This window comes from Heteronotia binoei, chromosome 1 (assembly GCF_032191835.1).
Source record: "Heteronotia binoei isolate CCM8104 ecotype False Entrance Well chromosome 1, APGP_CSIRO_Hbin_v1, whole genome shotgun sequence".
NCBI lineage: Eukaryota > Metazoa > Chordata > Lepidosauria > Squamata > Gekkonidae > Heteronotia > Heteronotia binoei.
In genome coordinates, this window is record NC_083223.1 from 36,684,257 (window position 1) to 36,698,310 (window position 14,054).

The window sequence follows — 14,054 nt, forward strand, 5'->3', positions numbered from 1 at the left end:
GTGCAAGCAATAACATGAGGGCTGTAGCAACTCATAACTCTTCAAAATACCAATGTACATATGGAGCAATGGCACACACAACAGATGGTTTGCGTGACTGTATTTAATTTGCTTTTGCAATGGTATGAGAAGAAACTCCTTGTTCTAAGTCTTGTGCATGAGGAAGAGATAATGAGAATTACCATTGCTTTAAGTTCAGAAGCAAGCAGACAGTGAGGAGAAATTTTAGTTCAGAGAACTTTGGTCCAGCAATGATGATTCCCATTCAGTCTGAGTGAATACATGTAATCAGCAGGCCTCAGATTCAGTAGGAGCTCACAGGAGCACAGCTCCTGAAACTTTCTGATAGTTACCCCTCTTCCTCCCCACTCACCTTGTCCATTGAATAGTAGGTGCAGCTGCATAGCAATCCCTGGATTAGGAGAGCAGGCAGCCAGCCAGTCACCAGGGGCTTTGCCATACCCCCAGCAGCCCTCATTAACCCATGGAGAAGCCTGTGCCACCCTTTATCCACTTCTTATTTGATTTTGGGCGATGGGTGGCTTGCTGGCCTTTTGAATGCGGAGGGGGCAGCCTAAGAGAGCCCCAGGCAAGTGAAGCCTTCTTGGGCTGGCTGGATCTCTAGCCAGCCCAAGCAGACCTTGCTTGCCCAGGGCTCTCTTTTCTTGCATCGGGTTGCTTTTAGCTGGGGGGGGGGGGCTGTATATGCTAATGAGCTCCACCACCTATTTTTCTGCAAAACATCCCCTGGTAATCAGGATCCTTTTTAAAAACTGTCTGCCTGCAACCAAGGGAATCTTAATTTAGGAGTGAAACTTGCTCTCTTAATTTCAATGGAAATTGTTCAATAGGAGAATTTCCTATCAAATTTTCCCCTTGTTCTTTTCTTTTGTTTAATGGAGGATTTGGGAAAAAATAGAAGTTTGATTATTTCAAACTGATTGTTGGGGGGGGGGGGGGTTGTATTTTGTGTGCATGTTTGTGTATGTGCACACAAATGTGTCTGGAAGTCATTGCTGACTTCTGGTGACCCATAGTGGGGCTGGGAGACGAGGACATTCAGAGAGGTGGGATTGCTGCCAGCCTCTGTGTCCCTAGTATTACTTGGCCCAGGTATTCCAAGGAGATCTCCCATCCAAGTATTTGTAGGCTTCCCAATCCCCCCGCTTTTCCGGGAGACTTCTGGGTTCCCAGCTTCATCCCCCGGTCTCCAGAAATCAGGAAGCGGGGGGGTGCGGGGGTGGAGGGGGGGGGGGAGAACATACCTGAAGCGTTCATGTTGGTGTAGAGCTCCTGAGTCCTGAGCAGTTTGTAAAATTTCTGCCCCTTTAAGGCTGGGCAGGAAGGAGGAAACAGGAAGGGCTTCGGAGAACGGCCCCGCCCTTTCTTTGCTTTTGTTTTCAGAGCAGGCAGAGGGAAGAAGACCAAGTGCGGTAAGTGTTTGTTTGTGTGTGTGAGAGAGGGAGGGGGCAGGGAGGGGGGAATTCCCTGGTATGGAGGCCCTCCCCCTTCCTTTAGAAAGCGTGTGGGGGGGGAGGGAAATGTCTACTAGGCACTCTATTATTCCCTATGGAGAACAATTCCCATAGGGAATAATAGGGAATTGATCCGTGGGTATTGAGGGCTCTGGGGGGGCTATTTTTTGAGGTAGAGGCACCAAATTTTTAGTATAGCATCTAGTGCCTCTCCCCAAAATACCCCCCAAGTTTCAAAACGATTGGACCAGAGGGTCCAATTCTATGAGCCCCAAAAGATGGTGCCCCTATCCTTAATTATTTCCTATGGAAGAAAGGCATTTAAAAAGGTGAGCTGTCCCTTTAAATGTGATGGCCAGAACTCCCTTGGAGTTCAATTATGCTTGTCACATCCTTGTTCCTGGCTCCACCCCCAAGGTCTCCTGGCTCCGCCCCCAAAGTCCCCAGATTTTTCTTTAATTGGACTTGGCAACCCTAAGTATTTGCCAGGGTTGGCCCTACTTAGTTTCCAAGATCTGACAAGACTGGGCTTGCCTGGGCTATCTTCAGCAACTATATATATATATATATATATATATATATATAGTTATAGTTATATATATATATATATAGTTATATATAGTTATATACCAGCTATATGGCGGGCTGCAGAAGTTTACTTTAAATTTGGCTCAAAATGCTGTGGGTATGGATTCAATTATTTCAGGAGCAATATTTCCTGTTTGAATTCCAGGTGACCAGCTTGTTAGAAATGTTTAAAACAGCACAAAAATAATCAGCTTTAGCCCTGCCCTAGATAGCCCAGGCAAGCCCAGTCTTGTCAGATCTTGGAAACTAAGTAGGGCCAACCCTGGCAAATACTTGGATGGGAGACCTCCTTGGAATACCTGGGCCATGTAATACTAGGGACACAGAGGCAGGTAGCAATCTCTGAATGTCCTCGTCTCCAAGCCCAACTATGGGTCACCTGGTGCAGAGTGGTAAAGCTGCAGTACTGCATTCCTAAGCTCTGCTCACAACCTGAGTTCGATCCTGGCAGAAACTGGGTTCAGGTAGCTGGCTCAAGGTCGACTCTGTTGGAGCAAGAATCTACATAAACCCAGTCTGACAGCTACAGTATGACAGCTGGTGATCTAGCTGCCAGGCTAGGTCACAGTGACCTGATCAGCAGACCGGCTTGAGCCGGCAGAAGCCAAGTGATGCAATCTGCTGAGTCAGCACGGCCAGGATTGGCTGCTTGGACTATATATGATCTGTGTGTGCATCACACAGGTCTCTCCCTGTGAGATGGTGGTTAGGCGAAGCACTTTGTCCGTGGAGGTGATATTGTATAGACTGCACAAGAGAGCACTTGTCGTGTATATATGTTAATACACCTTTTGGCACTAGTTGCACGTGTCTGCCTGATTTTCTTTCCTGAAGCCCTGTGTCGGGCAAGTCATCTCCCTCACTCTGCTACTCCCGCTCCGACAGGGTTATGGGCCCAGGGCGGTTCCGCTGCGCGGAGGAGAGAGTTGAGAGTTGAGCTGACTGTGAGTTTGGAAAGAGCCGGAGGCGAGGAACGCCGGTGAAGGACACAGAAGCACCACCGTTCTCTGTTTGAGAGCCAGAGGGACGTCGGCAGCCAGCTGTGAGGAGGAGTCGGCACGATGGCTCAGCAACAGCTTGGAGTAGCCGTTGAGAAGCTCACCTCAGCCAACTACGCGGTGTGGAGCCTGAGAATGCAACACTACCTCAAGCGTGAAGGGCAATGGCTGTTCGTGAGTAACCCCCCTGCTGACTTATCTCCTGCCGAGACTGTGTTATCGGATAAGGCACTGGCCAACATAGTGCTATCTATAGGAGATGACCAGCTGGTTTATGTGCGAGGGAAGGACACTCCCAAGGCTGCCTGGGACGCGTTGAGTGCGGTGCATGTTAGCACCACTGCTGGTTCCCTCATGGCCTTGACAAGGAGGATGTTCCGCACCGTTATGCCGGCTGGAGGGTGTGTGAAAGATCACATCAAACGGCTAACGGACTGTTTCGTTGAGCTGGAGGCAAGAGGCAAGACTGTAGCTCCAGACGACAGAGTGTACATTTTGCTGTCGTCGTTGCCACCTGAGTACACTCCCCTGATAACTTCTCTGGAGACGGTGGACGTAGCGACCCTGACCATGGAATACGTCTGTGCCCACCTGCTTGACTTCCAAGAGAGAATTGCGGCCGTGAGCTGTCCGGGGGTGTCGGCCGGGCAGCGTGCTATTATCGGTGTGTCCGGGAAGACAGCCAAGAATGAGCCAGCTTTTGCTGCTGGCAGGCGTCCGAAGGTGGAGGAAGTGGAGCCGACTGCGTTTGCAGTCCGTCGCTGCTATGGATGCGGGTCGTCGCAGCACCTGCTCCGAGCTTGCCCTGAGAGGGAGAAGAGGCGGGGGCGTGTGCGGCGAGAGCGGAGGACCGCCAGCCCGTGTGAGGAAGCAACCCGGCTGGTCACGTCTGCAGTAGAGAGCACAGGGTCTGCTTGGATTTTAGACTCCGGGGCAACGAGCCATCTCTGCTGCGAGAAGGAGTTGTTGAAAAACATTGACAGTCCTGAGCATAAGTATGTGAGATTGGCTGATGGGACCACTGCCAATTCTGTTTGCTCAGGCAATGTGGAATTTCCTGCACTGAAATGTATGTTGCAAAATGTGTTGTATGTACCCTCACTGCAGTCTAACCTGTTGAGTGTTAGCACACTGTTTGACCAGGGATACCAGGTGAGATTTGAGAAAACCTGCTGCAAAATCCTGGGAGGTGGGGAAAGTTGCTTGTGACAGGAAAGAGGGAAGGTAAACTGTATGTGGTCCAGAGTGATTGTGCCCAGGTGGCTCAGGTGTCGAATGAGCCTGTGCACAATAATTGTATACATTTGCTCCATAGGAGACTTGGGCACTGCGGATTTAGGGCGTTAAAGAAAACCCTGGAGCTTGTGCCTAGTTTGAAAGTAAATCCTTGCAAATGTTACTTGGATTGCCAGGTCTGCAAGAAGACCAAAAGCAAGGCGTGTGCTGTTGCTAAAGAAAGCTCAAGGGAAAGCACACGAGCCCTGGAACTAGTCCATTTAGACGTTATTGGCCCATTGCCAAAGAGTCTGTCGGGGAGGAGATACTGCTTGGTGGCCACCGACGACCACACGAGGTACGCGTGGGTTTTCACCATGGTGCATAAGTCTGAGGTGTATAAGACATTCACCAAGTGGGTCAAAGCAGTGGAGAGACAATTAGGGGTTAATCTCCTAGCTGTACAAACCGACAGAGGGGGGAATTCTTATCTAACCAGATGAAACGTTGGCTGGAGAACAAGGGCATTGCCCACCGTCTGACGAACCCAGCAACGCCCCGAGAAAATGGGCATGGGGCTGTATTGCAGAATGTGATGTATTGCATGTTAGAGGATGCACAACTGCCAATGACCTATTGGGCAGAAACCATACATGCAGCTGTTTTTTTGCAAAACAGGGTTTGGTGTAATACTGTGAAAAATGTGCCTTACATTACTGTTGAACAAGACCCCAGATTTGAGTTCTTTAAAAGTTCTTTGGGTCACGGGCTCGGGTTGGCATCCACTCCACGAGTAGCGGGGAGGGGGATGTCCGGGCAGAGAGCCTAATTTTTCTGGGCTACAAGCCAAGGGCCAGGTGTTATCGTTTCTGCAATAGCAAAAGCAAGATAACACTTAATAAGAGTGCCCAGTTCAATGAAGAAAGCAGCTGGCCAAGGTTGCACTCCTTGCAGAAACAATTTGTCCTGCTGCCAAGTAGCGATAACGATGTTGGAGCGCAGCCCAGAACTCCAGCCAGGAGGTGGCACCCAGTGGGGCTGGAGAAGGTGAGCCGAATGCTGGCACAGAGCCTGACGAGCAGAGTCAGGAGGCAGCAGCCCCAAATGCAGGAACTGGAGGTAAAGTGTGAGAGTCAGGAGGTTCAACACCCAATTACAGGGGCAGAGCAACCAGCCCAGGAGGTGGAACAGAGCAACCCGAAGAAGACAAAGCTGGTCCAAGCACAGGGCCACGGGTGTCTGCCAGGTCCACCAAAGGCCAACGTCCAGCTAGGTACAAGTGTCCTATGTCACTCTGACTGTCAATCCAGACCTCACCCGGATTTGAGGAAATGTTAAAAGAAAAGGCTAAGAAATGGAAAGCCTGGGTGGCAGAGTGCGAGGCAAGGGAGAAGGAGGCTGAAGCCAAGCGTCTGAAAGAGCTGGCTGAACAGTAACACGATGATGTGTTTTACAATCATGATGAGTTCCTGAACGAATTCCGGAAAGGGTTCCGAGCTACGTAAATATGAACTGTAATGTTGCTGGTGGACATGTATGTAAACTGTGTGAAGTGTTTTGGTGCACTGGGTTTAAATAGATTAGGAGGTGTGTTGGAGCAAGAATCTACATAAACCCAGTCTGACAGCTACAGTATGACAGCTGGTGATCTAGCTGCCAGGCTAGGTCACAGTGACCTGATCAGCAGACCGGCTTGAGCCGGCAGAAGCAAGTGATGCAATCTGCTGAGTCAGCACGGCCAGGATTGGCTGCTTGGACTATATATGATCTGTGTGTGCATCACACAGGTCTCTCACTGTGAGATGGTGGTTAGGCGAAGCACTTTGTCCGTGGAGGTGATATTGTATAGACTGCACAAGAGAGCACTTGTCGTGTATATATGTTAATACACCTTTTGGCACTAGTTGCAGCTGTCTGCCTGATTTTCTTTCCTGAAGCCCTGTGTCGGGCAAGTCATCTCCCTCACTCTGCTACTCCGCTCCGACAGACTCAGCCTTCCATGGTTGTTAAATGAGTACCCAGCTTGCTAAGGGGAAAGTGTAGATGACTGGGGAAGGCGATGGCAAACCACCCCATTAAAAAGTCTGCTGTGAAAGCGTTGTGAAAGCAACGTCACCCCAGAGTCAGAAACAACTGGTGCTTGCACAGGGGACTAGCTTTACCTTATATATATATAAAACTCTGTATAGGATAACACTGGTCCATTCTGCATAGACAGCTTACTTCTGATTTTCAATAAAGTCAAGTCAGTTGGGTTTACTTTGAATGCTGTGCCTGCATTCTACATCTCTCTCTCTCTCTCTCTGATTTCTATTGAGAGTTGCAGTGCATATATTCTATATACCAATGAAAAAAGCCGGGTAGTGTTCTGGGATTGGTTTCTCCTGATTGGTTAGTTTCACACTGGGTGTGCCTTTTGAAATAGGAGATTCTTCCAGCTGAATTTACTGCGGGGTAACTATTAGTGTCCCCCCTCCCCTTTATCAGTAGTCAAGGAGTTTGCTGGAGGAAAAAAAAAAAAAACACTGCCAGGCACTGCTTTAAAAATTTCGTGAGAGCCAATGCTGAGCACTTGGCTGGAGAGGAGGCAGAGACATCAGTGCTTTGCAACCTGAGTTCTCTCCATTGTTATTTAGAAAGGAGATGTTGAGATGGACCAGACTTTTTTAAAAAGGCTGCCGCCACCACAAAATAAGTTCTACAGCATTATTCTCATGTTTGAAATGTTTGTGGTCAGAGTCAATTTAAAAGGAACCCCACCCCCCACAAATACAAAATAGGCCAGCATCCAAACCAAGCAATTACTTTCCTAATCTCCTATTTCAAAAGACAAGCATAGCGTGAAACTGACCAATAAGAACAGACCAATTAGCCTGCCAGGGAAGGGGGAGAATCCGAGGAAACGTTTCTACTTTTAAAGGCTTGGAAGCAACTTAAGAGGAGGGGGGGAATACTTCTGAAAAACCACTTGTAATGTACTCAGTGACGAGACGTGCAGAAGGCAACATACTTTATTAGAAGGTACATCACAGAACAGGGCAACGCGGGCCGGGACCCGCTTTATATACATTCGGCCCGGAACAGCCCTCCAGCTGGCCAGTCCAATCCTGGCCAGTCAAACTTCCCGCCACTGATCTTGATTGGCAGAGTCTTTTCCCGCGCTGCGCAGGGCGACCAAGGGACTTCCCCTGGTCGCCTCTGCTGCATGGCCGCGCGGTGCTTTAGTGAAGCCCAAGACACTACACCACTCTTGAAAACTACGGTGGAGTGACAGCAGAATGCTGGGGAAAGGATGTGGGGAAAGAATGCTGGGAAAAGGAAGGAATTTCAAAATCTGATGGGAGAGTGAGGTGAGTGCACATGTGAATATGGAAGCAGGTTTTTAAAGCGACAGAGGTGGGAGGTGAGAGCCTTAGTAAACACAAAAGCAGAAAGGGCCACTGTGCTCAGGAAACAGCACTTTATGAGATATCCAGTTGCACTCTACATAGCTGCATAAGCATGTAAATAATTTCCCCTGTTTCCATGTATGACTGCTCTGAAGCAAATCAGTCCACCAAATAATTTGTTTCCAGCTTTCTTACTGATAGCCATTATGCTTATGTTGCCAGTGCCTCCTTTGCTCCTCTGAAAAACAAACTGCTCTTTGCACTTTTGATTATATTGCCTTATTCTGAAAAGTATTGCAAAGCTCTGGAGTGTAATAATTTCACCTTGGAGAGCCTCAATTTTTTAAGTTCTTACATAACAATACTCATTTTTATAGTATTACTATACTTGCTAATTTTATTTCCCTGTAGCAATTCAATGCATGCCAAACCTTTTCCTCACAACCACCGTCAGACGAAATTGGAATGGGTTATTATACAGTCCCAATCTCAGAAAATTAAGGTAATTTTTTTAAAAAATCCCTTTACTGCATTTCACATAACCAAATCCATCAGTGCATCAAAGTTTTTATACCAATACACAAAACAAAATAAAAAGTAATATTAAAATCACTATGATGTTCGCTGGATGCCTTTCTGTAAGGTTCTCCCCCCTCCCTGAATAGTTAATAAGCTGAAAGAATACTATCTTTAATGTTCCAAAAGTCACATTTTCAGAGAGATATCTGCTTCCAGCAGAGACAGACTGCCATTTTGGGCAACTGGTAGCCGTGCTGTGCTGAGAGTTGGAACTGCCCACAATGTACTAACTTTCCTGGTTTTTCCTTTATGATAGATCCCCCCCCACTGCAGTAGTCCTTTTTATTCTTCTTTTAAATAGTTTTTTCTTGATTACATTAGTGAGTGTATCATGTTTTTGCGGAGTGCCAAGCAACGTGAGAGTGGCAGGATCATGTTTATGGAACTCAGGCACAAGCATTTTTAACAGCCTCCTGAAATATTGGGTTGGTGGATCAACGATACCCACCAAACACTGCAACCATAGTGTGTCCTCCTGCTGAGCAGAGTACAAGAAGTCATGCCTGCTAAAATTCTATCTTCCTCATCTTTATTAAAAGTACAGGAACCCTGCACTTAATAGCATCTAGTCTCCAGAATAAATGATATTTGAACCATGCCGAACTGAATTTGGCATCGTGAGCTGGAGGGGAAGATAAAACTGTTATAGGATTTGTAAAAGTCCAGGTTAGCAAAGCTTTTTTTTTCTGGGTGCAATGATCAGGATTTTACTGGTCACTTTCACAGTATCTGACACTGTATTAAAATATATGTTCTTAACTTTGATTTTGTTTAATGTTGAATGCTGTTCTTTCAGGTCACCACATCTAATTGTCTTGGGAACAGTATTTGACCTGCATCAGCAGAGGGCATTATTTATGAAGGCCAAGTTGATTAAACGCAAGTACCTCAACATGAATGATTAATGTTTACAATCAGATTTAAAAGGCAAAAAAATCAAATAAGAGTTCAGACACTTCAGCTACTGCAAAATGCAGCTGCCTGTTTACTATTTGGGGCTGGCTGTTGAGCAGAGTTGTCAACTTCCATGAGGGACCTGGAGTTCTCCTGGCATTACAACTGATCTCCAGTCCAGACTACAGAAATCAGTCCCCATGAACAAAACAGCTGCTTTTGTGGGTTGACTCTATGGCATTATGCCCTGCTGAGGGTCCCTCCCATCCCCAGATTCTGCCCTCCCTAGGCTCCACCTCCAAAATCTCCAGGTATTTCCCAACCCAGAACTGGCAACCGTACCTATTGGGGTTTGATACTTTCCTCCAGCCTAAGGAGACTTCCTTCAATTTAAGTGTCTGTTTTGATGGAGAAAGAACCAGTAAAATTCAAAGCAGGCTCCTTGGGCTGAATTATACTGAGCAGAGAAATTGGTTCCCCACCAGTATGCCCATTCAGAGCTCACTACACTGGCTGCCTATTTGTTCCTGGATTAAGTACAAGGTACTGATCCTTTAAAGGCCTTCAGAACCTGTGCACCAGACTCATGAAAGATTGTCTTTCCCAATGTATGCCCAGAGGCCTCTCTGCTGTGCCAAAAAGGCTTTATGGACAGGGTACACTCCACTGGCCAGCGTGCACTCCACTGCTTTCTCTGGCCAGGGTACACTCCACTGCTACCTAGAGTCAGGCTTTTGATTGCCACTACTTTGTTTGCCACAACTTTGAAATAGCTTACCAGGGAAGGTGAGGCAGGCTTCCACCTCACTTACTTTTATAATAGGCTGCAAAACTGGATTATTTGGGAGGGCATTCAGTATGAGCTGAGCAGTTTTTCTGGCCACAATGATTACTGTAACATCTGGGTTCTGCTGACTCTATATTGTATTGCTTTATGGAGATTTTTAATTACCATACTTACTTGATTGTTTTTAATCTGATGTATTGTGTATTTGAGAACCAGATTATAAGTGACATTGAATATAAACTTGTTTGAGTAACTGAAGTGTTTCTTACCCCTTCTGCTGTGCACCCACTGCTGCAGTCACATGTGCTACCATTCTTGTGTTCCCTGGCCACAGGTTTCATGACTGCTTCACTGAGTGATTAAAAAAACAATAGCAAGCAAATGGAATCATAACCAGCTGAACACATGGAGATGCTGTCAGATGTTAAGGTGAATGAGTGGACGGCACAGACATGTGCAACACTGCTGGGAAGATGAACAAATGAAGCCATGGTTACATGTCAAAGGACAATCAGGCAACACTTGATGGAACACAGATACAATATCATTTATATTTCAGTTCTGAAGGTTGATACCCACCTTGTATTCCAGCTGAGTTTAAAGCTATTTTAAATAAATCTACAAACAGAAAAGGCTAATAGTTCCCAAGGGAGGTGGTTGCGTTATCTGTTATGGGTCCTGGGGTTTGTCCAGAAAAATTCATTTAGATACTGTGATGCAATACAAAAAAATCCCACTCAACCTTGCTGCATACACCTCCAGTGAACCTGTCCCTCTTTGGCTATTCTTGGCTACACATGAGTCCAGTTTAAGATATGTCTAACCAGGGCTTTTTTTGAGCAGGAACTCAGTTCCAGCTGGCTTGGTGTCCGGGGGTGTTGCCTAATATGCAAATAAGTTCCTGCTGGGCTTTTTTTGTAACAGATCCAATGAGGAAAAAGCTTGATTGAGTCCCTTCTTCATTCTAGGCCTCTCCTAATTCTAACTTCCTGTTTCTGCCCTAGAACTTGGTGTTCATAATGGTGTGGGGCCATGGCTCATTGACAGAATATCTGCCTTGCATGCAGAAGGTCCCATTTTTAATCCTTGTCACTTCCAGTTAAAAGGGTCAGGTAGCAGGAAATGTGAAAGGCCTCTTCCTGAGACCCTGAAGAGAAGTTTTTGGTCAGAGCAGACTACGCTGACTTTGATGGACCAATAGTCTGGCTCAGTATAAGGCAACTTTGTGTGTTCTTGGCATTCTGAAGGCACAGCTGTAAAACAAAGTTCCAGAGGTTTTGTATCAGTTTTCATGTATTGGTTTTCATGACTAGGGTTGCCAACTCTAGTTAGGAAATCCCTGGAGAGTTGGAGGAGTGGAACCTGGGGGGTGGAGTTTTGGGAGGGGAGGGACCTCAGCAGGGATGTGATTCTATAGAGTCCACCCTCCAAAGCTGCCATTTCCTCCAGGATAACTGATGTCTGGAAATCAGCTGTAATTAAAGAAAATCTCCAGGTCCCACCTGTATTTTGGCAGGGCTTATTTTTTTGTAGCAGGAACTCCTCTGCATATTAGGCCACACATCCCTGATGTAGCCAATCCTCCGAGAGCTTACAGTAGACCCTGCACTAAGAGCCCTTACCTAGTCCACTATTTCCAGGAGTAGCAACCTCCTACATTTTCCTGTTTGGGCAACATCAAAGATTAGACTTCTTTGGAAGATTGCCTCTTCCAGGTCACACTGCATCTCTAAGGCTTGCATTAAACCAGCTTTCCCATGGTGAAAAGAGGAGGGGGTTCCTTTTGGCCACCTGTAAAGATTATGCTGAGGATGACAGGACCAACATGGTAGGCCACATAGGCAGGGGCTGCCGTTAAGGAGGTGCATCAGGCAAGATTATGTGAAAAAGTTGGCTGTATCCAAACCCAGGACACAAAGGCAATCTAAGGCATGATGGCAGGAACCTGGCATACAGAATTTCTCTTTCTCTCTTTTTTAAAGCAGGCAGTAGAAAAAATAAATTTTGTTGAAAAGCCTGTTCTGTATTGCAGTATTAAAATGTAATTTTAATTATCTTTGTATTTTGAGAATAGATTTTAAAGCTTTCATACCTTCAGTTTTCAAGATCCCTCCTTCTCATGCATTATAAGAAAACTATACAGTACATCTCAAGTTCATCAGAATACAGATATATCAGTTTCATGAAATGCATTGTTTCCCCATAATATTTCAAAAATCTTTCTAGTAGATTATTTTGAGCAACGTTTTCTTCGTAATTAATACAGTAATAATGGAACTGATTTCTCTACAATTATAGTTAATTATTTGGGGAGAAACAATAACGTTTTAATTCCATGGGGGAAGGAGGGGGGTATATCGTGTTTTGTGGGGTCAATTCTGATTTGCTACTTCTGTCAAATTACAGGCACGATAAGTTAGTGCTACCAAATCATGTTTAGACATTGTTTTCCCACTCATTACCTAGCCACAGCATACATTATTCAAACTAAGCAATTATCCCATGAAAAATAAATCAGGGTATTCCTATGGGGTTCATTTGTACCTCCAACCTAGCTAATGTCATGCAGTCAATAACTAACTTTGGGGTGGTGGGAAAGAGGAAGTAGAAGTCTTCAGGGAAATTCCTTGTTAAAATAGTTACAATGCCTTGACCAAATTGCTTTAAGCAGCTCCAGTGGTTAGTTAAACAGAGCGTGGGATGGCTACTGGCATGTGAACTACTGTAAATCAAGGTGATCACCTGCTGTTGTGTCAATGTAAAGTATAATATATATAGGCAGAAGATGCCATCCATAGATTGTCTGCAATGCTGCCTCTGATAACATTCTAGCTTGGGTCGTCCAGATGCTAGAAACGTGGGGGGGTCACCATCTGGTATGGCATGTAACAACCACCTAAGGCCAAATATAATGTGTAAGTAAATTCCATATTGATACTCAGAGCTGCCAAAGGAGGGGGAAGTTGTACCAGCTGGAAGAACACTTCCTCGCTGTCAGATGCTTTGGAAAGGAGAAGAGTGAGTTTCCTTTGTGTTCAACATATTAAATAGATAATGGGGCAAAACAAATATCGAATCTAGCATGATAGCTGAGCTACTATATTTCAGTTTAAATCACAGGGCTCAAAATAGGATCTCTACTGTTCCTCATGCAGCGGATTTTCCAGAAAGAATTCTATCTGGAATTATAAAACTTCTAATGGGCACATTTTTCATTAGTTTTTGTAAAGGCAGAATTGTGTACCAGCTGTGGTCAAACAAAACATGAAGCTGCTGCTGAGCATGTTAAGTCTCGTGGAGTTAAATGTGTGTCTATCTCCAACAGAAAATGGGTGTGTGAATTGGACCAGCTCTTAAAATCTGATTTTAATATTTCTATGTTGTCCAGTGTGTAAACATATTTCTATGTTGTCCAGTGTGTAAATATATTATTGTTCTATATTTTATTCTATACCATATTCTACAGCATATTCTATATATTATTGTTCACAGGAGGTATCAAGTTTTGAGAAGTGCACTGAGTCTACTGAACTTTGAAATATGGAATTATATTCTGGATGTCTCCGTTAAGTTTCCTGGCTGTATCCTCAAGTTTGTAGATTATACAAACCATCAGAAAATGCTGAACATTTGAGATAAATCACAGGCCTCACTTTTGTCAACTAATTACATTCAAGAACATTTTAAGAGCTTCCACAGTTCCAAGTGATGAGCTAAAAATATACTTTTTACAACAACAACAAAGCTGAGTAAATTTTAGAATTTCTGCATGCTTATAGCATCCTATTTATCATATGTTCCATAACAGGGATAGCAAACAAAGAAGTACAGAGAAATTAGTGTATTTGAATGGAGTTGCAGAGAGTCAAATTTGCAATGAAGAAGAAATAATGCATTTGTCAGACTAGGACCTGGAAGACCCAGGCTCAGATCTTTATTTTACCATGAAGTTTGATGTGTGACCTTGGGCTAGTCACTCTAACCTACTTCAGGGGGTGGTTGTGAGTCTATAATGGGGGTGGGAGAGTTACGTAGACTAGGAGGTCAGGAAGGCTCCCACTCTCCTGGCTTTCTGGAAACTATGCAAACCTGAATTATCCAAGGGGGCTTTTCTACACATACAATCCGG